The sequence below is a fragment of the Phascolarctos cinereus genome, unplaced genomic scaffold (assembly GCF_003287225.1).
Source record: "Phascolarctos cinereus isolate Bilbo 61053 unplaced genomic scaffold, phaCin_HiC Scaffold_7;HRSCAF=346, whole genome shotgun sequence".
NCBI lineage: Eukaryota > Metazoa > Chordata > Mammalia > Diprotodontia > Phascolarctidae > Phascolarctos > Phascolarctos cinereus.
In genome coordinates this window covers 126,635,410-126,662,726 of record NW_027556180.1, presented here as the reverse complement: position 1 = coordinate 126,662,726, position 27,317 = coordinate 126,635,410, and the positions used below count along the sequence as shown (strand labels likewise).

At 35.5% G+C, this 27,317-nt stretch overlaps 1 pseudogene; it reads left to right on the top strand.

Moving 5' to 3' along the window:
* Window positions 1-3,575: 3,575 nt before the first annotated feature.
* Window positions 3,576-27,317, top strand: part of LOC110200131 (zinc finger protein Gfi-1b-like) — a 61,468-nt pseudogene continuing 37,726 nt past the window's right edge.

Genomic DNA, 27,317 nt, shown 5'->3' with positions numbered 1-27,317 from the left:
TTGCCCAGAGTCACACAGCTAGTAAGTGTCAAGTGTTTGGTCTGAGGCCGAATTTGAACTCAGGTCCTCCTGACTTCAGGGCTGGCACTCTATCCACTGTACCACCTAGCTGCCCCCTACAAATTTTTCTTACATAAATCCAAATGAGTAATCATCATTGCAAGGCAGTCCTTTTACACATTCTAAATCAATTTACTATCCCATGCACCACACTGTTCAAATTTTTTCACCTTTCCTTAAGCCTCTTAAGCCACCCAACCACACTCTGCCACCTTAAAAATTAGCCTCATACTTTAATTAAAATGAGGCCATTTGCTGAGAGCTCTCTTTTTTCCCCTCCTCATCTTATCTCATGCTGACATTTATTCCTATTATCTTTTCCCTTATCTCTGTTTCATGTGAAGAAATGGCCTGCCTTGACAAAAAGATGCACACTCTTCAACTTATTTCATCCAGTCTTCTCCAGGAGATTGTGCCTTGTATTATTCTAACTCACATGCTAATCTTCATTCTCTCTCTATTGGCTTCTTCCCTACGAGGTACAAATACAACCAAGTCTCCCTTATCCCTTAAAAAACAAAATAAAGAAACAACATCCTAGATTGATCTAGCCATCCCTGATAAATCATATTATATCTCTCTTCTTTTTCCAAGCTCATTTCATTGAGCAAACCATCTACACTAAGTGTTTACAGTTCTTCTCAATCAGTTCCAAACCACCCGAAACACAGTTTCTGACTTCATCAAATCTAATGGTCTTTTCACAATTCTCATCCTTTTTCACTGCTTTAAAGCCTTTGGCACCGTCAATCACTCTTTTCTGGGCACTCTTTCATCTCTAGATTATTGTTTTCCTGTGACTATTATCTCCCAGTTATTAATTTATTTTGGTGTCATGGACCCCTTCAATAGTCTGGGGAAGCCTATGAACCTCTTCTCAGAATAATATAGGCATTTTCTTATTCACAATTGAAAAAAATGCTATATTTTATTTAAGGGTTAGCAATTACATATATATGCACACACACATATACATATGTATGTATATTATATATAATATGTACATATACACACAAAGTGTATTGTATAATATTTTGTGTGTTTGTATATATACACACACATACTTCTTCACATCTAAATTAACACAGTGAAATTCATCCATAGACTATACAACCCGTGGACATGGCCCTCATCACATCAAACCTACCATATTACAATAACCTCATTGTTCTGTCTCAAGTTTCTTCCCACTCTAATCCACTATCTATTTACCAGCCAAAGTGATTTTCCTAAAGCCAAATTCAGACCATACTATCCCCTACTTAATAAACTCCAGTGCCTCCCTATTACCTCCAAGATGAACTAGAAATTGTTTGGTTTTTAAAGCCAATCACAGATTAAGCAATGCCCATATATCTTGTCTTCATTTGCTTTAAACTCTGTCTATGCATTCTATGAGGGCAGTTAGGTCGTACAGTAGGCAGAGCACTGGGTCTGGAGTCAGGAAGATTCATCTTCCCAAGTTCAAATCTGGCCTCAGACGCTTACTAACCTTATGAACCTGGGCAAGTGATTTAATTCTGTTTGCCCCGGTTCCTCATCTGTAAGATGAACTAGAGAAGAAAATGGCAAACCAATCCAGTGTCGTTACCAAGAAAACCCTAAACAGGGTCATGAGGAGTTGGATATGACTGAAACAACTCAATAGCAACAGCAATGCTCTCTATGATCCAACTACACTAGTTTAGTTGCCATTTGGCACTAATCACTTCATCTCCTAATTGTGCCTTTTCATTTGTTGTTCCCCATGTTTGTAATATTTGACTCCTTTTCTCTACCTCCTGATTTACCTGACCTCTTTCACAATTCAGAAAAAATTCCATTCTTCCATTCTTCTACAGAATATATTTTCTATTTTCCCCAATAACTAGTGCCTTCTTCCTGAAATTATCTTCTGTTTGTGTGTGTGTGTACACACATATATATAATATATATACACACATACACATATACACATATATATTTTATCCCCATTAGTACCTTAGTAATCACATAGTCAGCACTTAATAAATGTTTGTTGACTTATGAACTAGGAGTCACATACAGATAGTTTAAATAAGTGCAGAGAAATATTCCAATCATCCATAAGAATTTTTATTCTTGCTCCTTTGATATTTTGAGATGTTTTAATCTATTTTTATTCTTTTATATTTTACTTTGCAACCTCCTAGCCACTCTCTCTGTTAAGCAAAAACCTCTAAAATTAAGAATCTGAGTAATGCATGCTGGAATTATGAGAGGGCAAAAGGATCTGATACATATGGAATCATATCCTACTCACTTGATCTATCATTTGTTGCCTGTCTTTATAGCAAGAAGGAGAGATGGAAGCATAGAGAAAAGGAGAGGGAGAAATTGATAGGAAAGAAACAGAGTTGGCGAGGGAAGGAAGGAAAGATATATACCAAATCCCAAACACCAGATTCAAATATCTTAAACTGTTTATACACTATAAATATAGGTTGCCTATAGTCTGCAAAAGCCTAGAAAATTTCCCTGAAGTAGTCAGTCTGAGATTTGAAGAACAATGAAGGACCCATTCATCTTCTGAGCCTATAGAGGACTGATTAAACCTAGCAAGATCATATCTATCATTTTGATTCATAGAAGAATAGTAAGGGTTGCAGACTACCTCACTTCAATTCAAAAGATACTCATAACTGAAACAGTTGATAAAAAATAATTAAATTAAATTAAAAAAGAAATAGTTGTTAATATTAGTTGTGTGTGTGTCTGAAATAACTGCTGAACTTACAGAAGACTGTTTTGCAATATTATTTAGAACTAATCATAAACATTATTTTCTTGAAATGTAAAAGCAACATTTTCTTGAAGATAGGATGGTTTAATAAGGAAAACTTCAAAACTATACAGTTAAGAATATCATGCTTATTTTTGTGTATCTCTTACCCTCCCCCTCTGCTTTATTTGATGGTAAACTTCTTAAAGGATATAATGAAGTAATTTTTCATCTTCATATTGTTAGCACCTAGAAAAGTGTCTTAATTTTTTTTGATCTTTTAGTTGCGTTAGACTCTTCATGACCACATTTTTTTTTTTGGCAATGATACTGGAGTGGTTTGCCTATTCTTTCTCCAGCTCATTTTGAAGATGAGGAAACAGAGACAGGGTTAGGTCACTTGCCCAGAGTCACAAAACTGGCAGGAGTATGAAGCCAAATTTAAATTCAGGAAGACTCATCTTCCTGACTCCTGGCACAAAGCTCTAACCATTGTGCAACCTAGCTGCTCCACCTTCAATATAGCAGGTGATTAATAATGATTTATAGAACTGAATTGTCTCTGATAGTCTAAGAATCAAAATATTAATCAATATATTGTAAAAATGCATTTAAAAATATGTGTAAAAAAGAAATTACACCAGGAGGGTTAAAAGGTCTTTCATTGAGTTTAAGCATGTCACCACTACCTTTATCAGGAATAAAACAGCTCCATTAGAATTGTTGTTTGCTTTTCATCTATTTATGCCCCATTTTGTACTCCACAATTCTCAAGATGAGTCGTAATATGCAACATGAAGTTTCATGTTTTATCCAGGGCGGACGTCATCAGGTATACTTGCCAGTACAACGTAAGTGATTAGCCCTGCTTAGGAGTGAATGGCTTTCTCTTCATTTTGAATACTCTCCTGCCATCTAGAGGAAAAACAAGATATCGACTCAGACAACGAAACATAAAAAAAGAAAGGATCTGGGGAGGAGAATATGATTTATATTATCTAATATATTCCAAATTCAGAAGATATGAGTGTAAAAGACACATAGATAACATTGCCCTTGAATGAACTACTTCCCCCAAGAGATGTTCCTATAGATTTAATTGATAAGCCTTCTGATTAGTTAGAAACTGACACATTATTAAATTATTTTCATATTTAATATAATTACTACTAATTTCATATGTTAGGGAGGTGGCTACTATTATCACTACTGCCCAGGCTCCTTATCAAAAGGTTGCTTTTAAATGCAGGAATATGTGTCACTAATGTCAGAGTCAATCCAAGACTGACTTTTTGTGTTCAAGACCATAAATTCACAAGAAACTTGTACTTCAGGTTTCTGCTAGGATAAAAGCAGCAGAAACAAAGGACAGGTCCATATTTTAGGCCACTGTGAATGAGAACTAGATTCCTTCCAAAGCTTCTAAATTGCTTTGTACAATTCCTTACCCTATGGATCTCTGCAGGACAACAAAATGTTCTAACAATAACAGGAATTCAAAAGTTTTTATTTTTAACTTAATTGAATTAATACTGGGATTATATGTAGTAAGAAAGGTAGCCTGGAGTCCTGTGACTTGTAGTCAGGAGACCTGCATTCAAGTCCTTATTTTACCTTTTAGAAAATAATAAGATGGTAAAGTCAGTCAATCAATAAGCATTTATTAAGTACCTACTATGTACCAGGCACTGTGCTAAGTGTTAGGGGTACAAATTTTACACACACACACATATGTGTGTATATATATGTGTGTGTGTGTGTGTGTGTGTGTATCTGTGTGTGTATGTAGATATGTATGTGTGTGTATACATATATGTGTATGTATGTGTGTGTATGTATATATATATATATATATATGTATATATATATATATATATATATATATATATATATATATATATATATATATATATATATATGTATATATATATATTACGTGTGTGTGTGTGTGTGTGTATGTATATGTCCCTGCTCTTAAAGAGCTTGCAATCTAGTGGGAAGAGACAACATAAAAGAGGAAAGCTGAAAGGGAAAGTAGGGAAACATACCCAATAGGGAGCATGATGGAGAAATCCAGATAGAAAATGAAGTGTTGAATGATCAGGGCACCTTCCTTAAAAGGAAGCTTCAGGAGGAGGTCTTTGCTTTGTAGTCAGAGAGGTCCCAGTGGCCTACACTGATTAAGAATAAGTACTAAGGCTGATGGGATCTTCTATCAGTTTTCTCATGTGTTTAATGAATAAAATAATTCTTACACCTCTATGTTGGAATTGTGAGTAAAGAACTTTGTAAAATTTAAAGTATTCCTTAAATGAATTATGATTTGGCATCTCACATCTACTCATAGAAAATGATTATCAGTGGTTGGTAAGAAGAATAGAGAATAATTTAAAGTATTATGGGATGCACAATTAGGAAACTAAAAACTTATTTATTATCAAGCAATCTCACTAGATAGAAAGAAAGCTAGCCATACACAAAAATTTTCAAGTGAATCACTGATTCCATCTATGTTGGTATTGCCTGCAATGATGCACATCATAAAACATCCATGCTTGCCCATCTTGTGCAACTACACATGTGTAAAATATAAATATAATATAGTATATTTAATTTAATATACAACAAAAATATAATAAACAATATATAGCAAATAGTATATATCCCATGTTATTATATAACAAATAAAATATAATTTATATATAATAAAATATAACATATAAATATACTATAACAAACTATAAAAGATGAGACAACTTACTTTGACCATGGAATTAATCATAAGGTGATTTTCAAGCTTTTATTGAACTGGCTTATTCTTTCATTTGCTAGAACAAATAAAATTTGATTCTGCAATTCAGTATAGACTACAGTCTTCAAAACAACAAAATTAAACAATACTGAAATCCTTGTTGTTCAACATGGTGTGGCAATGGGAATGATGCCTATTATATGTGAAGAGCCCTAAATGGTGATCCTAGAGCATGTATTCAGAGACAGATTAAGGCCAGAATGATTTTGCAAACCCTCCTGCAAGCAGCTTCTGGTGAATTTTTGTACTACTAATATATTATTCCCTGTCTTAACCTCCCAAAACTTTTCTGTACCCCAGGCTTTTCCTAGGTCAGTTAATGCTAAAGCCCAATAGCTGCTCTCTTTCTCCCCTTTAGGAACCCTGGAGCTGCTATTACCTTTCATTTCTTCTTTCACATTTGGATTTAATTTAAGATCTAACCTAAGACCTAAGGCTGTTTGAAAATGGATTGTGACTTAATCCCCATGGATTTAGCATACATATCACCTGTCTCATGACTTTTGCTTAATAGAAACCTAATAAATATATCATATATAAATATCAATTTTCAGTGAATTTGCACATGTAGCCCGTTCTCAGCAAGGGGGATGATGGAAAAGTGAAGGATAAAATGAAGGACAGTGGGAAGCAGGAGAAATAGTAGATGGAGAAAATCCCTTGAATTTGGGAGCCTTACAAATAGAAGTGAACAAGGTTAGGAGCCAATTGTAAGACCCTGTTGGAATCAATACAGTCATGACCAATTGGAGCCTTGTCTGGCTCACTGACCTGTTTAGAGAGCGACCTGCTTGAATAGAATTTGCTGCCAAACTAGGAAAAGCATGAATTTATTCCTTCTATATTTCTTCCTTCTCCTCTGCCTCACCACTGTCTGTTGAACTGACATTACTTACCCTTGAATTTGTATAATTTATGCAGGGTTTTGTCTCCAGATACAGATATGCTTATTTTTTCATCACATTCTAAGGGAATGTTTACTTTAAATAAGTGGACTATGCTATGTAGCAAAGGACAAAGTAGAACTTTTAGACAAATAGTCCTACAATTACCTCTAAACTTATCATTTAACATCCAGATTTGTTGAATATAGATTGCATTGTTTCTTTGAGGATTCAGAAGGGATTTCAGGATTTTGTAATACTTCAGAATCATTATAAATATCAATTATTATGTACTGTGGATATCATAAAGTACTAGCTAATTATTACAACAGCCTAGTTTACATAATATAAAGAGAGGCAACATGCTATAGTGGATCAATATCCAGGCTAAAAATAAGTAACACCTGGGTTCAAGTCTTAACTTTGACACATATTGGCTGTGTGCCCTAGGAAAAGTCATTTAACCTCAGGAGCTCTAGGCAACTCTATAAGAGATAGCCAAGTCCTTATCTTTATCCCTTATTAATATGATGTAGGAGTAGTACTAAGTTTCTAGTAAAAAAAATATGCAATACAGATCCAATTATAATAATAACTCATATTGAAAGGTATTGTGGCACGGTGGAAGGAGTTCTAAAATGGGATTCAGAGAACTTGGATTTAAATTGCATTAGGCAATTCACTTACCAATTTTGGGTCTCAACTACTTCATGTCTAAAATTCTATGACCTGATATTTTATCATTTAAGTAGAAATCAAATGGCTTTTTCAAGGTTTGAAATATGTTTTACATATATTAACTTATTTGGTTCTCACAACAACCTTGTGAGGTAGAAACTCTTGTTATCATCATTTTATGAATAAGAAAATTGAGGCTGAGAGCTGTAGTCACTTGGACAGATGCTAAGGATTAGAGGAAGGATTTAAATTCAGGACTTCCTAAATCAAACAATCTATCTAATATACCAATTAGAGCTTATAAGAGGAGATACATATGTAATAATATCAGAAAATGGGAATGCATATTTAGCCATAGGAATTAACTAATCAATCAACAAACATTTACTAAATATCAAATGGAATATTTAACAGGAGAGAAAAAATTTGAGCTCAGCCAGGAATCATGAATTGTATGTCAAGGAAAAACAAAAACCATCTGTTTGATGGGAGAAGAGAACATTCCAGTCGTAAGGAATAGGAAACAAAGGTATCAAGGCAAGAAAAGATAGGATGTGTTTAGGGGATAGTTATTAAAACTGCATTGGCTGGGGTGTAGAGCTCATGAGAGATAGTGTAACACAAAATGTATCCAAATTAGGACATTTCAAAGACTCTTCAAAGCCATCTTAAAGATAATGGTTTTCATTTGTTAGGTGAAGGGGATCCATTGAAGGCTTTTGAGCAACTCAATAAAATGATTAAGAATAATATCACAGCCAGAAAAAGAATGGATTAGAGGCAGGAGAGTGAAAGAAGGGAGAGCTGATAAAAGGTAAATGTAAGTCATCTAGGTGAGAGATAATAAGTGTTTGAACTTGAAGGAGTGGTAAATGTCCGCATTTGTTTCCACTGATTCATGTAAGAATCTTCTAAATTTATGCATTGTAATTCAAAACATCTTTCTTTAATAAAGGAAAAATACACTTCTTTCAAAAGTATCTGTGTTGTCATTGGTATCTGAGGCTATTGCTCCAAATGTAATTTGAAAGAATCAGAGTTTCAGTGTTAGAACAGGTTCAAGAGGCAACTAGTTCAACCCATAACTATACAATAATATCCTCTACAGGATTCAGGGAACCAAAATGGCAGAGTAAGCAGTAAATTCCTGTCACTTTCCCATATTCACCTCCATAAAACCATAAAATAGTGCCCAGGAACAGCAGAGCCAACAGAAAGACAGAGTGGAGCAGTCTTCTAGCCTGGGAAACTTGGAAGATGGGCAAGAAAGGTCCATCTCACTCAGGTAAAAGAGGAGTGATTTCCAGGACAGGAAGCCCCAGCAAGCCAGCAGTAAGGCCCACCTCAGCAAACCAGTGGAAGATCCTGAGCCCCAGTGTGATGGAGCAGGTAAACACCAACACCAGGACCCCCCTCATACCTTAGAATAGTCAGGCAAACTGGTAAACTCCAGCTCGGAGAAAACAAACAAACAAACAAACAAAAACACTTGCTTCAGCACAGTCCCAGGCAGTTGGGCATCTTCTGGCAGCCAGACCTCCAAGGGCTTCAGTACAGCCCAAGGGAAACACAGAAAAAAAAACCATCTGTTCTCAGCACATGTCAGACATGACCAGTAGGATGCCAACTCAGCACCAGGTAAGCTGGCACACCCATACAGCCCCTAGCTGTCCGTGCCGAGGCCCCAGCACACAAAGCCAATGACCAGGCCCCTGGCCCTGTGCACAAGAAGCTTGGGACAGTGTTCCAGCAGGAAAGTTCAACTTTGAAAGCAAGGAAATAGGCAAACACCACAAACAAAAAGCAGGAATGGACAATGGCCATAGAAAGTTACTATGGTAACAGGGAAGATCAAAACACAAACTCAGAAAAGCACAACATTGTCAATATACCTACATCTGAAACCTCAAAGAGGAATATGAATTGGTCTCAAGCCCAAAAAGCCTTCTTAGAAGAGCTAAAAGAGTATTTTAAAAGTCAAATAAGAGAGGTAGGAGAAAAATTGGGAAAAGAAATGAGGTATGCAAGAGAGTCAACGTTTTAGAAAATGGACAAAAATTGATGGAAGAAAACAATTCCATAAAAAATGCAATTGGTCAAATGTGGAAAAAAATCCACTGAAGAAAACAACTCTTTAAAAAGTGGAATTGGCAAAATAGAAAAGGAGGTACAAAGGCTAACTGAGGAAAATAATTCCTTAAAAATTAGAATTGGGCAAGTGGAAGCTAATGACTACATGTGACATCAAGAATCAAATGAAATTTTAAAAATGTAAAAATAGAAAAAAAACTAAAATATCTCATTGGAAAAACAACTAACCTAGGAAAGAGATCCAGAAGAGATAAGTTAAGAATGACTGGACTATGTGAAAGCCATGCTAAAAAAAAAAAAAAAGAGCCTGGACAGCATCTGTCAAGAAATTATTAAGGAAAACTGCTCCAATATCCTAGAACCAGAGGATAAAACAGTCATTGAAAGAATCCACCAATTACGTCTTGAAAGAGATGCCAAAATGAAAAGCCCAAGGAATATTGTAGTGAAATTTCAGAATTAACAGTTAAAGGAGAATATGCTGGAAGCAGTCAGAAAGAAATAATTTAAATATTAAGGAACCACAGTCAGGATTACTCAGCACTTAATCACTTCTACATTAAAGGATTGGAGGGCTTGGAATATGATATTCTGGAAGGCAAAGAAGCTTGGATTACAAACAAAAATCAACTACCCAGAAAAAATTGAACATATTTTTTCAGGGGAAAAAATGAAGATTTAATGAAATAGAGGACTTTCAATCATTCTTGATTTAAAAAAAAACCTAGAGCTGAACAGAAAATCTGGTCTTCAAATACAAGAATCAAGAGAAATTTGAAAAGATAAACAGGAAAGAAAAAAAGCACATTATTCAATAGGGATAAACTGTTTACATCCCTATATGGGAAGATAATATTGTAACTCTTGAGAACTGTATCTGTGTTAGGGCATTTATAAGGTGTATACATGGATAGAATATATGATTATAAGTTGACTTTGACGTTATGATAAAAATAATTAATGAAGAAGTGGATTAGAAGGATTTTACTGGGAGAAGAGCAAAGGAGGAGGCAGGAAAAGGGTAAATTATATCACATGAAGAGGTACAAAAACCTATTAGAGTAGAGAGAGAGAAGGGAGGGAGGCAAGCATTGCTTGAACCTTAATCTCATTAGATTTGGCTCAAAAAGGGAATAACGTAAACATTCAGTTGGTTACAGAAATCTATCTTATCAACCAATATCCAGAATGGGATAACTCAGAAGATCATAAAAAGGATCAATGTCTGACCAGGACAACATCAGTTACAGAGATTTCCATTTTGACTCTCCAGGACCAAGACCATGGCTTATCCCCAGCTTCACCTCCCCACTAAAACTCAGCTTCTCTTGAGATGTGTTCTCTTCCCCTTATGGCTATGGACAGATTACCTCCACCACACAACCTGCCTTCCCAGAGAACATAATAAGCTTGTAATGACAGCTCACTGGTGCCCAGCTCTGACCCTCTCTTGGACTACAGTCTACATTATTCCTCTGGCATGGAAGCCTATCACTGTGTCAAGTGCAATAAGGTATTTCCTATATCTCTATGGGCTGGAGACTTATATCTGGAGAACCCACAGTGGGACTCTACCTTTCACTTGTGAAGTTTGTGGCAAAACATTTGACCACTTAGTCAGCCTTGGGCCGTATGCTCATATACACTCCCAGGAGAGGGGCTTAAAATGGAAGACGTGTGGCAAAGCTTTCAGGCACTCCTCCACCTGTCCACCCATCCCCTCATCCATTCAGACAGATGGCCATACCCCTGCCAGTACTATGGCAAGCACTTCAAGCAGAAGTCAGACATGAAGAAGCATACCTTCATCCACACTGCAGAGAAACCTGATTCAGCTGAAGAAAATAAAGCAGGAGTAGCAATCCTGATCTCAGACAAAGCAAAAAAAAAAAGATCTAATTAAAAGAGCTAAAGAAGGAAACTACATCTTGCTAAAAGGTACCATAGACAATGAAGTAATATTACTAAACATATATGCAATATGTGGTATAGCATCCAAATTCTTAGAGAAGAAGTTGTGAGTTACAGGAAGAAATAGAGAGCAAAACCATACTAGTGGAGGATGTTGACCTCCTCCTCTCATAACTAAATTAGATCTAACCACAAAATAAACAAGAAAGAAATTAAGGAGGTGAATAGAATTTTAGAAAAGTTAGATATGGTAGACCTCTGGAGAAAATTGAATGGGAATAGAAAGTTATGTACCTTTTTCTCAGCAGTACACAGCACTTATACAAAAACTGACTGCTTACTAGGACATAAAAACCTCACAATCTAGTAGAGAAAGGAAGAAATATTAAGTGCATTCTTTTCAGATCATGATGCAATTAAAATCACATGTAATAAAGGGCCACAGAAAGATAGACTGAAAATTAATTGTAAACTAAATAATCTAATGCTAAAGAATGAGTGAGTCAAACAACAAATCATAAGAATAAGTAATAACTTCATCAAAGAGAATAATAATAATGAGACAACATACCAAAACTCATAGGATACAGCCAAACCAGTTCTTAGGGGAAATTTTATAACTCCCAATGCTTACATGAATAAAATAGAGAAAGAGGAGGTTAATGAAGTAGACACACAACTAAAAACAATTAAGAAAAGAACAAATTAAAAATCCCCAATTAAATACCAAATTAGAAATTCTGAAAAACAAAGGAGAGATTAATAAAATTGAAATTGAGAAAGCTATTGATCTAATACATAAAACTAAGAGCTGGTTTTATGAAAAAAAATACAATGAAACACATAAACTTTAGTTAATTTTATTTAAGAAAAAGAAAGAAGAAAACCAGCATCAAAAATGAAAAGGATGAATTCACCATCAATGAAGAGGAAATTAAAACAATGATTAGGAGCTATTTTACCCAACTTTATGCCAATAAATCTTACAATCTAAGTGAAAAAGGATGAATATTTACAAAAATATAAATTGCCAAGATTAACAGATGAGGAAACAAAATACTTAAATAATCCCATTTAAGAAAAAGAAGTTGAACAAGCCATCAATGAGCTCTGTAGGAAAAAATCTTCAGGGCCAGATGGATTTACAAGTAAATTCTACCAAACACTTAAAAGAACATTTAATTCCAATACTATATAAACTATTTGGAAAAACAGGTGAAGAAGGAGTCCTACCAAATTCTTTTTTATCATACAAACATTGTGCAGATACCTAAACCAGGAAAAGCCAAAATGGATGAAGAAAATTATAGACTAGTTTTCTTAATGAATATTGATGAAAAAAAATTTAAATAAAACATTAGCAAAGAGACAGCAAACTATCATCAAGATAATATGCAATGACCAGGTACAACTAATACCAGGAATGCAAGACTAGTTCAGTATTAGGAAAAACTATTGGTGTAATTGACCATGTCAAAAACAAAATTAACAGAAATCGTATGATTATCTCAATAGATGCAGAAAAATCTTTGACAGAAAAAGCACCCATTCCTATTAAAAACCCTAGAGAGCATAGGAATAAAAAAGAGTCTTCCTTAAAATTATAAATAGCATCTATCTAAAACCATCAGCAAGCATTATATGCAATGAGGATAAGCTAGTCCAAGTGACCTGGCTCCCAATCTGTGTGTACTCTTTTCTTCTGAAACATCTTCAACACTGGAAGAAGCCAAAGTGCAGAGGCTTCTGACTTCTCTTGAGGTTCAGCAGTTGAGGTCCTGGCCAGATGGGGTTTGCAATGAGGAAGCAGCATTCATTTGGGGCCGTGCTGGCTCTCCCAGTGGTGCCAGAGTTCTACCTTGCACTGAAGGCCTTTGGCACAGAGCTCACAGCTAAAGGGTTTGAAGCCTGTGTGTTTCTGACTGGGTGATCAGTTGGAGCTCTGGCTGAAAGCCTTCCCACACACCTGACCCTTGTGAGATTTCTCTCCAGTGTGGATGTAGGTATGCTTCTTCATGTTTGTCTTCTGCTGGAAGCACTTGCCGCAGTACTGACAGGAGTATGGCCATCTGTCTGAATGGATGAGGAGATTGGTGGATGCTGTGGAGAAGTACTTAAAAGCTTTGCCACACATCTGCCATCCATACTCTCCTGGGAGTGGATATAAGCATGCTGCTCAAGGCTGACTGAGTGGTCAAATGTTTTGCCACAGACTTCACAAGTGAAAAGTCGAGTCCCACTATGGGTTCTCCAGACATGAGCCTCCAGACCATGGGGGATAAGCTAGAAACATTTTCAATAAGATTAGGGTAAAACAAGGATGTCCATTATCACCATTGTTATTCAATATTGTACTAGAAATGTTAGCTTTAGCAATAAAGAAGAAAAATATTGAAGGAATTAGAATAGGCAAAGAAGAAACAAAGCTATCACTCTTTGCAGATGATATGATGGTATACTTAGGGAATCAGCTTGAAAAAACTACTTGAAATAATTGGCAACTTTAGCAAAGCTGTAGGATATAAAATAAGCCCACACAAATCATCAGCATTCCTATATGTTACCAACAAAGTCCAGCAGAAATAGATAGATAAATTCCATTTAAAATAATTGTAGACAATATAGAATATTTGGGAATCTACCTGCCAAGACAAACCTAGAAACTATATGAACACAATTATAAAACACATTTCACACAAGCAAAATCAATCTGAATAACTGGAAAAATTTTAGTTGTTCACAGATAGGCTGAGATAATATAATAAAAATGACAATTTTACCTAAATTAATTCACTTATTCAGTTTCGTATCAATCAAGGTACCAAAAATTATTTTATAGAACTAGAAAACATAACAAGATTCATCTCAAAGAACAAAAGGTCTAGAATATCAAGGAAATAATGAAAAGAAACGCAAAAAAAAGTGGCTTATTCATACCAGAACTAAAACTGCATTGCAAAGCAACAATCATCAAAACTGCTTGATCTTGGCTAAGAAATAGAGTAGTGTATCAGAAGAACAGGTTAAGAACACGAGGCACAGTGACTATAGTAACCTACTGTTTGATAAATCCAAAGACTCCAGCTTCTGGCATAAAAACTCACTATTTGACAAAAACTGCTGGGAAAACTGGAAAAGCATATGGCAGAAACTAGGCATTTACCAACATCTTACACCGTATTTTTATAAGAAGATAAAGTCAAAATACGTACATGATTTTGATGTAAAGGGTGATACCATAAGCAAATTAGGAGAGCAATGAATAGTTTACCTGTGAGATCTATGTGGAAGGGGAGAATTTTGACCAAACAGTACATAGAGAACATTATGAAATTAAAAAAGGATAATTTTATTACATTAAAGTAAAAAGGTTTTGCACAAACAAAGCCAATTCAACCAAGATTAAGAGGGAAGCAGGAAGCTGGGAAAATTTTTGCAACCTGTTTCTCTGATAAAGGCCCCATTTCTAAAATATATAAGAACTGAGTGAAATTTATAAGAATAAAAGTCATTCCCCAACTGATCAATGGTCAAAGGATACAAACATGCAGTTTTCAGGTGAAGCAATTAAAGCTATCTATAGTCATATTAAAAAAAAGCCTAAATCACTTTTGATTAGAGAAATGAAAATTAAAACAAATCTGAGGTATTACCTCACACCTATTAGATTGGCTCACATAATAAAACAGGAAAATAATAAATGTGGGAGATGTCATAAAATTGGAACACTAATGTGTTGTTGGTGGAGTTGTGAACTGATCCAACCATTCTGGAGAGCAATTTAGAACTATGCCCAAAGGACTATAAAATTGGACATACCCTTTGATCAAGCAATATCACTACTATGTCTGTATCCCAGAGAGATCATAAAAAGGGGAAAGGACCCACATGTACAAACATATTTACAGCAACTCTTTATGTGTTGGCCAAAATTGGAAATTGAGGGATGCCCATCAGTTGGGGAATGGCTGAAAAAGTTGTGTCATATTAATGTAATGTGCTACAAGAAATGATGCACAAGCTGGCTTCAGAAAAGCCTGGAAAGATTTGTACGGACTGATGCTTAGTAAAATGAGCAAAACCAGGAGAACACTGTACACGGTAACAGCCATATTATGTGCCGACTAAGTTTGATAGATTTAGCTCTTCTCAACAATGCAGGATCTAAGACATCTCCAAAAGTCTCATGATGGAAAATTCTATCCACATCCAGAGAAAGAACTTTGCAGTTGGAATGCAGATCAAAGCATACAATCTTCTCTTTTTTTTCCCCTTTCTCTTGGTTTTCCTCTTTGTTCTGATTTCTTCTTTCACAAACTGACTAATGTGGAAATATGTTTAAAAAAATCATGTTCCCTGTAGCACCCTGACAATTGACCAAATGACCATCACCAGGAGACTTTAGTAGGAGTTTTCTATTAATGAAACAACACTCATTTACAAAACTCCTAATATATTCCAGTGGATGGCACTCACATTGCTACCACTTTAGTTCAAGCCTTCATCTTTGGTCTTTCCCACTATATTCTCTCCTTTCTCTATTATATTATTATGCCTATTCTGTAAAAACTTCACTAGGTCTTTTTGCCTGTTGAGCAAAGTATAATCTTCTTAGCCTGACATTCATGGCCCTTGCCAATCATGTCAGTTCAGGTCAACAGGGCAATAAGGATTTATTTACTGCTTACTATTTTCCAGGCACTGTGTCAAGCATTGGGGATATAAATACAAAAAGAAAGATAGTCCTGCTCTCAAGGAACTTGCGTTATAATTGAAGAAGATAACACATAAAAGCAAACTGAATGAGGGGATGATAGGAAGAAGATACCCACTTGGGGGCATTTTGGAGAAAGTCCAGAAAGTCAGGAACAAAGGCTGGAGACAAATAAAAACATGGTGGGTCTGTTCATTTTCCTTAAATTTGAGTTTCTGGAAGCAAACAGGAAGAAGGCTCAGGAAGAGTGAACCTCTAAGTTTAGAAGTCCAGTATCAGGGTGAACTTCCAGGATGAGAAAGATGCTGTGGCATGGTGGAGAATTCTAGAGAGTCAGGAATGGAACCTGGAAAGGAATGAAGACATGGTTGACCTGGATACTTTCCTTAAAATGGAGGTTCTGTGAGGAAAGATCAATCAGAGGAAGAGGCCACAAAGGCAGTTTACTACCAGGGCAAAAAGTGTATTTGCAATGATTAATCTTTGCTCTGGTGAAGAAATGAGGAAATACATCTCCTACCTTTCATTGGAGAGGTAAGAGACTATTGGTGTAGAATGTTGCATACACTTTCAAACATTGTTTTTTGTTTAACAGTTTATTGTTGTTGTTGTTGGAAAACTCCATTGAGTGAGAAGTAGAGAATAGAAAACTAAAACATCAGTAAAACTTTTAAAAACCAATTAAAGGATGTGAGTTCCTTCACATTAAATTAAACATAATAGATATGAAATAGATATGAAAATGTTTTTCTAAGCCCCATTTCATAAAATTTTCCTTTCCATACTCTATAACCTAGCAAAAGGATGGGGATAAAGAATTTGACCTGTGATTTCTTTGGGAAAAGAAATTCCTAGGTGAGGAAATTCTCTCTGTCAATGCAAGTCAATGACTTCTCTCAAGCTTATAGTTTTAGAAGTTTACTCAGAGCACTGAGCACTCACGTAACTTATACAAGGTCACATAGTGTAAGATGTATAAGAGGCATGATTTGATCCCACGTCCCCTGACTGCAAGGCAACTCTCTGCTCACCACATGACCTTGGTTCTTTCTTTACACTGTTGTTGTTGTTTAGTTGTTTTCAGTCATGTCTGACTCTTCATGACCCCATTTGGGGTTTTCTTGGCAAAGATACTGGAATGGCTTGCCATTTCCTTCTCCTCCTCATTTTACAGATGAGGAAATGAGGCAAACAGGGTTAAGTGACTTCCCCAGGGTCACACAGCTAGTAAGTGTCTGAGGCCAGATTTGAACTTGCGAAGATGAGTCTTCCTGACTCTAGTCCCAGTACTCTATCCACTATACTAACTAGAGCCATTCTCTTGCCACACCAGACCATAAATTGCCCAAACCTCATTCTTATTGTGTTTGTGACATTCTCATGCCTTTGTCTACATCTTTATTCCTAGAATATACTGTTCTTATCTCTGCCTTCTGAAAGCTTTCCCTTCTTTCCAGGTTTTTCAAATGAATGAAAGGCCTCTGAAGTAAAGAGTGTTAATCATTAATATGAGTTATCAAGGAATTTATTGATTTTTCAAAACGAGAAAGATTTTCATCCTTAGGAGATGGCTTAAATATTATCTTTTTTTCTGGGAAGATGTGGGTGGAATGAATGTTTCAGAGTTCTGTAGTCAATGATTATGTGACTCAATGAACCAATAATACTCACTGGATTTCTTCTTAAGGATGGCTCTGAAAAATCTGTTCATTGTGACTTGCTACCAGTAGCATGTCATGAATTAAAGATCAAGAATAATATTGGGTACAAAATAACCATATATATTTTTATGAAACTTGAACAAACCCTCCCTTCACCCTTTTCAACTCATTAGGATAACAATGTCTATTGTTTTCGTTGTTATCATCTCATTCTGATTTACTACAAAATAAAACTGTTTGAGGACAAGTTACTTTCCTCCTAATATTAATTTGATGCCTTGTGCAGGTAGATAAAAGATTCTGGAACTGATTAAGAGTAATTGGAAGTAAGTTCATGCTTCCACAAATTCTCTTAAAGTGTATTTTGGACAACTCCCATAGCAGACAAATAACAAAGGTATCAAGCACCTCCTCTTGCTCCTATATATTTGTTACTTTCTTCTGTTAAGTCTTCATATTTTGAAAATTTTTCACTTAACGCAGTTTGGACAGCAGGAGTATTTGGTATGGAAGAATTGCACTAGTTTTTCTCAAATGTTGAAGGATCAATGTTATTTCTGGCTCAGTACATTCACTTTTTTGCACTTGAAATAGTTTATTTTTCCCAATTATATGTAAAAATAGTTCTCAACACTGATTTTTATAAGATTTTAAGTTCTAAAATTTTCTCCCTTCTCCTCCTCCTACATTCCACTTTCTAGATTCAGAAGGGTTTGTAAATATAGTAGACAATATTGCAATCAGTTTATAAAGGTTGAGCTTCTGATGTATAATTATAGCCATGTGATTGGACCTGACAATAATATATACTGGCTTCTCACTATATATTTTTCCAAGTATTCACTCATAGATGATTACCTTTGATTTTTGCAATTACCCAGAGAAGATGATTAATTAAGTCAATTTTTTTTCTGGATATGTAGCTTGAAGATATTCAGTAACAAATCAGGAACCTCCAACAGAGATAGGATGAAGTTGTCCAAGAAAATAAAGGCAGAACCAAGACTTGATTTCACATCTTCTAATTTAATCTTTTCTCTTCTATATCACTCTCAATATTTAACCTAATATCTAAGAGAATTTTTCTTCCAAAACTATCTTAAGAGATTTGCAACTATGTTGGCAATTTGAAAGTATGGAAACACAAAAAGGAGATAATTTAAGTAGATTTCAAGTTTGCCTCATAATATTCAATCACTTGGGAAATTATATAATGTCCTGCTATGAATTAACGATGGAAGAAGTTTACAGAATAGCAAATAACAAAGTATTTTTCCTTTGTTGTTTTTAAAGAAGACACAGTGAGAAAACACGATAGAAGAGGGGAAGAAGAAATCATATAATTAAGAAATTCCAAAATGTTATAAGAATAAAATTCAATATGCTATCATTTCAGATAATCATGGTATGTTTTCCAAATACTTCAACCCAGTAAGTATTTATTATTCATAATATGTGCAAGACATTGTCCTACACAGTTGGGATAGACAGATGAAAAAATTTCAGTTCATAGCATAGTGATACCAAAAAAATCTTAAAGTCAAAAACAAACAAACAAAAAAATAACACCCAGATTCAAATCCTGCCTCTGAGACATAATGGAAGCCATGGAATTGGGACAAGTCACTTAATTTTTTGGTGTTCTAGACCACTCTTTAAGACCATACATTGTAGATCAAGTAATAATATGCATTGATAGAAGGAAATTCCTCACTAGATCTCCCATATTAATAAAATTACAGCCCTGATAGAATCTAATCTTTAAAATGATCATGACATTTAAAAAATAAATTACAATATCTTCATGTCATTTATTTGCATGTTAGCTTTGCCAAATTAAAAAAGTGGAAGGTATGGGTAAGTTAGTAGAATACCTCCACAAATTTAGAAATATGTCCATTTGTCAAAATATAGTAAGATGTGGTCTGACTATAGTGAATCAAAATTTGTTGGTACTATTGAATCTTACTGGGGTAGCTAATATGTGAACAATGTTTTGCAAATGAAGCAATATGTAAATATCACATTTCACCATTAATATTGTAACTAAAGATAGCAAGAACCTGAAAGCAATTGCTATACCTCAGTACTCCAAACTTCATATTGAGTGTACTTCCTCAGTGTTCAGTAACTGAGCAGAGAGATTAGTAAGGCACAAGCAGGATGCATGAAAAATAGCCAGCAGAGCATTTGATCTTCTATATGTTCTTTCATTCACTATAGGACCAAGGAGTTCAAATGGGCTGGAAGAAGTCTGTCTGTGTGTGTGTGTGTGTATCTATATATCTATATCTACATATGTATATATGTACATATAGGTGTGCATATAAATGTATATGTATGTGTATATATGTATATATATTCTTTTAATAGTATTTTCCCAAAAACATGTCATGACTTTTAGCATTCATTTTTTTTAAATATGAATTTATTTTTTTTAGTTTTCAACATTCACTTACACAAGTTTTTGAGTTCCAAATTTCACCCCTCCCCCCACCCCAAGATGGAATGCATTCTGAATACCCCTTCCCCTAGTCTGCCTTCTCTTCTATCTGTCCCCCCTCTCTTCTCTTATTCCCTTCCCCTTCTATTTTCCTGTAGAGCAGGATAGACTTCTGTACCCCATTTCCTATATTTCTTATTTCCCAGTAGCATGTGAAAACATTTTTTAAAACATGTGTTTTTAAAACTTTGAGTTCGAAATTTTCTTCCTTCCTCCCTCCCCACCCACCCTCATTGAAAAGGCAAGCAACTCAATATAGGTTGTATATGTGCAGTTACGCAAAACACTTCCATACTAGACATGTTGTGAAAAACTAACTCTATTTCCCTTAATCCTATCCTGCCCTCCCATTTATTCTATTCTTTCTTTTGACCCTGTCCCTCCTCAGAAGTATTTGCTTCTGATTACCCTCTTTCCCAATCTGCCCTCCTCTCTATCATCCCCTGCTGCTTTCTTGTCCCCTTCTCCCCCTATTTTCCTTTTTCCTGTAGGGTAAGACAGATTTCCATACCCAATTGAATGTGTATGTTATTCTCTCCTTAAGCCAAATCCTATGAGAATAAGATTCCCTCATTCCCTCTCACCTTCCCCTGTTTCCCCTCCACTGTGAGAGACTTTTCTGTTTTTTTTTTTGTGAGACAATTTACCCCATTCTACCTCTCCCTTTCTTCTCCAAGTATCATCCTTTCTCATCCTTAATTTTATTCTCCAGATATGACCCCTTAATCTTCAACTCACCCTGTGCCCTCTATCTATTTATATATACATACATATATATATTTCTTTCCTTCAACTACCCTAATACTGACAAAGTTCTCATGAGTTACAAATATCATCTTTCCATGCAGGAATGTAAACAGTTCAGTCTTAATAAATCTCTTATGATTTCTCTTTCTTGTTTACCTCTTCATGTTCCACTGGAGTCCTATATTTGAAAGTCAAATTTTCTATTTAGCTCTGGTCTTTTCATCAGGAATGCTTGAAAGTCCACTATTTCACTAAATGACCATTTTTTCCCCTGAAAGATTGTACTCAGTTTTTCTGGGTAGGTGATTCTTGGTTGTAATCCTATCTCCTTTGCCCTCCACAATATTATATTCCATGCCCTGTGGTACTTTAATATAGAAGCTGCTAAATCTTGTGTTTTCCTGATTGTGTTTCCAAAGTACTTGAATTGTTTCTTTCTGGCAGCTTGCAAGATTTTCTCCTTGACCTGGAATTTGGCTTGAATATTCCTAGGAGTTTTCCTTGGGGGATCTCTTTCAGGAGGAGATCTGAGGATTCTTTCAATTTCTATTTTGCCCTCTGGTTCTAACATATCAGGGCAGTTTTCCTTGATAATTTCTTGAAAGATGATGTCTAGGCTCTTTTTTTGATCATGGCTTTCAGATAGTCCAATAATTTTTAAATTCTCTCTCCTGGATCTATTTTCCAGGTCAGTTGTTTTTCCAATGAGATATTTCACATTGTTTTCTAATTTTTCATTCTTTTGGATTTGTTTTACAGTGTCTTGATTTCTCATAAAGTCACTAGCTTCCAATTGCTCTATTCTAATTTTTAAGGAAGTATTTTCTTCAGTAATCTTTTGGACTTCCTTTTCCATTTGGCCAATTTTTCTTTTTAGGGCATTTTTCTCCTCATTGGCTTTTTGGACCTCTTTTGCCATTTGGGTTAGGCTATTTTTTAAGGTGTTATTTTCTTCAGTATTTTTTTGGGTCTCCTTTAGCAAGCTGTTGACTTGTTTTTCATGATTTTCTTGCATCACTCTTATTTCTCTTCCCAGTTTTTCCTCTACTTCCCTTACTTGCTTCTCAAAATCCCTTTTGAGCTCTTCCAAGGCCTGGGACTGATTCATATTTTTCTTGGAGGCTTTGGATGTAGGAGCTTTGACTTTGTTGTCTTCCTCTGGTTGTATATTTTGATCTTCTTTTTCACCAAAGTAAAATAATATAGTCTGCCTCTTTTTGCACTGCTTGCTCATGATCCCGGCCAATTACTTGAGTTTTCAACTCTTTGTTAAGGTAAGAGTCTGCTTCCAATGTGGAGAGCGTACTGTCCCAAGCTTCAGGGGTTTATATAGCTGTTTTCAGAGATACTTGTAGGGACCTCTAAATTTTCAGTCTTCCAAGGTGGTATGATAAGGGGTGAGGTGTTTACTCCTTTCCTGGCCTGTGACCACAAGTACTCCTTTCTGTCCTGTAACTATGAGGAGGGGTTTCTCTCCACAGCCACTACAAGCTCTTCCACACCAGCTCTCCTCCTCACCCCAGGACCGCCACCCAGAACTGTGACCCAGATCCACACACGGGCAAAGTAAGAGATTCCTGCCTCAGCGCTGGCAAAGAGATCCCTGCAATCCCTCCCTTATCAGCCACTGGATTACCCCTCAGTCTGTGGAAGCTCGGGAAGCAGATGCCCCCCCCCGCCCCCCAGGGTCAGGCTCTTGGGGAATGGAGTTGAAACTCTGCCTTCCTCTCTGAGCACCGGCAGAAACAGACTTTTCCCACTGACCTTCTAATTTGTCTTTGGCATTGGTGGACTGAGGAGTCTGGAAACCTCCACAGCTGCCTGTGATTCAGTCCTCTGAGCCCTGCTCCAGGTTTGCTGTGGCCTGCACGCCCATGCTGCGCTGCGCTGTGTTCCCAGCCCGACGCGATCCACCTTTCTGATCAATCAACCAGTTGTCTTGTGATAGAAATTTGCTCCACTCCATCTTTCTATGGGTTCTGCTGCTTCAGAATTTGTCCAGAGCCATTTCCTATGAGCATTTGGAGAGCTTTGTGGGAGAGCTCAAGCAAGTCACTGCCTTCACTCCACCATCTTGGCTCCGCCCTTAGCATTCATTTTTAATAGATTTTGAGTTTCAAATTTTTCTTGCTGCCTCACACTCCTCTTCCTTCCTAAAATGGTAAGCAATTTAATATAGATTATCCATATGCTATCATGTCAAACATATTTCCATATTGGTCACAGTTGTGAAAGAAGAAACAGATCAAAAGGAAAAGACAACCAAGAAAAAGAATAAAGTAAGTGAAAAAAATGTGTGTCAATCTGCATTCAGAGTCCGTCTGTTCTTTATCTGGATGTGGATTGCAACTATATTCATTAGGCCTCAAGGTGGGGGAATTGCTATCTCAAGGCCACATGTGGTCCTCTAGGTCCTCAAGCATAGACCTTTAACTGAATCCAAACTTTACAGAACAAATCCGCTTAACAAAAGAATTTTTTTCTGTACTTGGACTCATTCAAAAGGCCTCCCCCAGGGACCTGGAAGGCAACATGTGGCCTCAAGCCCCCAGGTTCCCCACCCCTGCAGGGAAATCACTCTCTAATTTTCTTTCTCTGTTTTGGCTTTTCTTGGTTTCGGTATCCGCACTATATTAGTGTCATAAAAGAGTTTGGTAAGATTCCTTCTTTGCCTATTTTTCTAAATAGTTTATATAGTTTTGGAATTAATTATTCTTTAGATGTTTAGTAGAATTCACTTATGAACCCACATGGCACTAGGGATTTTTTTTCTTAAGGAGTTCATTAATAACTTGTTCAATTTATTTTTCTAAGATGAGCTATTTAGGCATTCTATTTCTTAATCTGTTAATCTGGTAGTTTATATTTTCATAAATATTCCTCAATTCCACTCATATTGTCAGGTATATTGGAACATCACTGGGCAAAATAGTTCCTAATGATTGCTTTAATATCTTCTTTATTGGTGGTGATTTCACCCTTTTCATTTTTGAAACTGGATATTTAGTTTTCTTCTTTCCTTTTTTTTTAAACCAAATTTACCAGTGACATCTATCTTATTGCTTTTTGTTTTATAAAACCAGCTCCTAGTTTAATTTATTAGCTGAATAGTTTTTTTTTAACTTTCAATTTTACTAATCTCATTTTTGATTTTCAGGATTTCCAATTTGGTGCTCAATTAGGGATTTTTAAGTTGTTCTTCTTCTATTTTTTAGTTGCATTTTCAATTCATTAATCTGCTTTTTTTCTATTTTATTGATGTAAGCAATTAGAGATGTAAATGTTCCCCTAACTTCCTTTTTGGCTGCACCTCATAAATTTTGAGATGTTATCTCATTGTTTTCATTCTCTTTAATCAAATTATTGATCATTTCTATGAGTTGTTCTTTGATTTACTAATTCTTTAGGAATAGATTATTTAGTTTCAGTTAATTTTTAATCTATCTTTCTATGCCCACTGTTGAAAGTAATGTTTATTGCATTATTATCTGAAAAGAATACATTTAATATTTCTGCCTTTCTACATTTCATTTTGAGGTTTTTGTGCCCTAATACATGTTTTTTTTTTTTGTAGATGTCATGTACTGCTGAGAGAAAGGTATATTATTTTCTGTTGCTATCCAGCTTTCTCTAAAGGTCTGTTATATCTAACTTTTCCAATATTCTATTCACCTCCTTAGTTACTTTCTTATTTCTTTTTTGGCTGGATTTATCAAGTTTTGAGAGGGGACAATTGAGGTTCCCACTAGGTTTACTGTTTATTTCTTCCTGTAACTCAGTTAATTTCTCTGAAGTGCATATATATATTTTGACAGATGGATAGCAATGTATATGTTTATGGAAGAGAAATCAGTATGTCCAGATTAGCAACAACTTTTTTTATTAAAAAAAAAATTTTATGATCCAGGATATGAGATACGTAAGAATGTTGCTAAGTGGGGATATTAAGTCAAAGAAATGGAAAACAGCCCATTACTGGTTCCCCACATGAAAAGTCAACAAACTTGACTCATCTTTGCCCTGAATCAGGAAAAAAAAAGCTTGTAAAACTTGATACCAAAACAGTTCACAGATTCTAGACCAATTTGAATATCATAGTTTTGATGAAAGTACATGGCTTCATGGGGAATGAGTTTCTTGTTTTCTTCTAATTAGCATTAGAACCCTAGGAACAGCCTTCTTGATAATCATAGACCCTTACTACCTGGACTTCGTTTATTAACATCCATATAAGCAAAAATAAATGGGTCCATTATAATTTCTTATCTATGTTGGGAAGCTGTCATTTTTCATTTTCTGCCAAATTTTGGGAGTGGAGGGGAGGACAAATAAGGGGGAGTGAACCAAGACTCCAAAAAAGTTTTCTTGGCCAGAGTAAGGGAAAGAGGAAGAGGGCTATGAACCTCATCAAACTGAACACAGAGAAGTGGAAACAGTAAACAGAACAGAAGGAAAAGGTTTCCGTTGTTTATTAGCCCCAGGATGTGTCTGTTTTCTGTTCCTTTCCTAAGCACTAGAAGCCAGGAAGACACTGAAACATCCCTTTGAAGTAAGAGATGTGAAGAGGCAAAGGAAGCTTGAACATAAGGAGAATCAAAATCTACAAGGGAATCTGACTGGCAAAATCTTACAAAGTCTTTGGAGGCAGAGGTCATCCTGGTGGCCTCGATAACATATTCCTAGGATCTAGCTAAGCTTCTTATCCCAGTAACTTCTAAGGACCAGTCCACTGGATAGCTGATTCCCTCATCTAATCTGTGTTGTAAAGTTATGCCCTGCCCTGAAGGATTCTGTAGCCATTACTTGTAGCCCAATTTCCCCACAAACTATCTTGACTGGTGACCTATGCAGTAAAAAACACCTGGGTCATAATGTCAGTACCTTGAGGGATCAGATTTGAAAGTGGCTCCACAATAAATAAATGACTGCTCTTCTTCTCCTACCAAACTTATCCTTATCCTTTCTCCAGTCATTGTTTTCTTTTGCTCTCTTTTTCTATGTGTCTTTTAAGAATTCCCCTCTTTCCTGATATAGCAGGAATTTCTCTGTATTTAAAGTCAGCAGATTTGACTTTTAATCCTTTCACTTTCACTTACTAATTATATGTCTTTTAGTAAGTTCACTCCATATCTTTGAACCTCAGTTTCCTCATTCATTAAATAGAGGGGGGTGAAGAGGGGAAGATAACTTGCTACTTCCTTTCCAGCTCCAAATTTATGATATTATTCCTGATTCTAGATTGTTTTCTCAAACATTTCTTGGTGTTCAATGAAACCTAACTTTTTTTTCCTCATGACACAAGTTTTGAGTCTAGTTAATCTTTCTTTCACACTCTCTTCACAGGACCAAGAAGAAATAATGGAATCTTACTTATTCTACACTGGCAATTACTGACCCTTCCTCTGCTACCATCACTGAAAAATTACACTTTTAAAGTATATTTCATATTACCCAGAACAAGAAAGACTAAGTGAACATGAAAAAAAAATCAACTGATCCAACCTCTATAAATTTTGTAGCTTGCAAGGATCTCCAAGCTCAAATATGGAAACTCTACATAATGTTGTCCAACTAGCAGTCAGTAGCAATTTTTAATCTACACTTATACTTTTTACTCTCGAAGATTCTAATTAAAGTCTCTCTCTCTCTCTCTCTCTCTCTCTCTCTCTCTCTCTCTCTCTCTCTCTCTCTCATATATCCCTACATTCCTTGTATTAATCCCACTTGATCATAATCCTTAATCTTCGTAATATATTGGTGTAATTATTATAGCTGATATTTTATTTAGTATTTTTCATCCACAATTGTTAATGAAATAGGTCTATAATTTTATTTTCTGTTTTCACTTTTCCTAGTTTAGGTATCATATTTGTTTCATAAAAGGAGTTTGGTAGAATCCCTTATTTAGCTGTTATTCCAAAAAAAATTAATATTATAATTACTTGATCTTTAAATGTTTGATAAAATTCACTTACAAATACTTCTAGTCCTGGTGCTTTTCTCTTAGAAAGCTCATTTATGGCCTACTCAATTTCTTTTTCTCAAATAGTTCCATTCAGATATTCTATTTCCTCCTCCTAGTATGGGCAATTGATATTTTTTATAAATATTCTACCATTTCACTTAAATTATTAAATTTATTAGCATATTATTTGGCAACTAATTATAATTTAAAACTTTCAAATTGCATTATTATCATTAAATAGATTTTTCCTTTCATACCTAAGAGGGCACTGGAATATACACTTTGGAGTCTATTAAAAATATTCTGAGAGAGATAGATAGATAGATAGATAGATAGATAGATAGATAGATAGATAAATAGATAGATAGATAGATAGATATAGCCATTTCTTTAGTAAACTTAGAGGTCTGAGTAAATTTTGTTTCAATTAAACACAATTTAACAAAGTTTTATTAAGTGTCTACTACTATGGCACAAGGCATAGAAGCTGAAAATACAAAAGCAAAAATCAAAAAGTCCTTGCACTCAAGGACCTTACATTCTATTTGTGG